This window comes from Sciurus carolinensis, chromosome 2 (assembly GCF_902686445.1).
Source record: "Sciurus carolinensis chromosome 2, mSciCar1.2, whole genome shotgun sequence".
NCBI classification, from domain to species: Eukaryota; Metazoa; Chordata; class Mammalia; order Rodentia; family Sciuridae; genus Sciurus; species Sciurus carolinensis.
Genome location: NC_062214.1, coordinates 14,055,911 through 14,056,931, shown reverse-complemented (window position 1 = coordinate 14,056,931; position 1,021 = coordinate 14,055,911). Strand labels below are relative to the sequence as shown.

At 47.1% G+C, this 1,021-nt stretch overlaps 1 pseudogene; it reads left to right on the top strand.

The window, feature by feature from the left end:
* Positions 1-924: 924 nt before the first annotated feature.
* On the top strand, positions 925-1,021 carry LOC124978346 (uncharacterized; annotated as a pseudogene).

Genomic DNA, 1,021 nt, shown 5'->3' with positions numbered 1-1,021 from the left:
AGGGTGAATGATGGGAAAGCTGTACTGGTTTGGTGGCTGTCAACATGCTGATAAATTTCTTAGTACCCCAGACACACACACAATGCTAAGATTGTGGGGGTTTGGATACGAAGCCTGACTCGGGGGAGAGATCTGCAGCCCTCTTGGGGAGCAGAATTGTTTGCAAGTCTATGGGAAGCCTTCATTTCAGATACTGTGAGGCCAGGCTCTGTCTGGAAAAGTCTAGAATCAACTGAGACCACAGGACCACTTCCTGGTTGGGACAATGACCTCTTCTCCTGCCAAACCACAGCCAGTTGGCTGGCCTTCAGAGGCATCATCTCCAGCTGACTGTTTTTGAGGCCACAAAGTGCCCTTGGAGATGAATTATTTGGAGCCAACTCCAAGTCAAGGAGCCTAGCTTTCAGTCTCCAAGTCAATGTGGCTTCTTTCTGTTGTTTAGACTTGTTACTGGGGGGACATCCTGACAGACTCTGGAGAGGAGGGGAGAAGATATGTCATCGTAGAGCCCTATATTTTGGAGGAAATACGAGGGACTACAGCTGAGAAAATTCCCTTGAAACCTCACTGTAGCAATCCTCGGCAGGACTTGATTCTTCAAACAGGGTGGCAATGTGGGGACAAGATAGAACTGTTGAACTACTGGGATGCTTTCTTGCTCCTTTGTTCATGCAGTACTGAGCATACCTGCTGGGTGCTAGCCACCTAAATATTAAGGCAACCAAAATACTAAGGTGACCAGGAGTTCTTCTAGAAGCAGATATGGCCACAGACTATGGAACTATAAGGTGACGAGTGTTCGAGCAGAAGAACCCAAAGAACTGTAGCCCACTAGAGAGGGAGAAATCTTCACTGGAGGAGGCTGGGTTGTGAATGATGGGGACAGGTCATTTCAAAAGGAAGCAGTAGAAATACAAAATAGTAGTGCTCACTTCAGCAGCACATATACTAAAATTGGAACGATACAGAGAAGATTAGCATGGCCCCTGCGCAAGGATGACACGCAGCGTTCCATATTTAA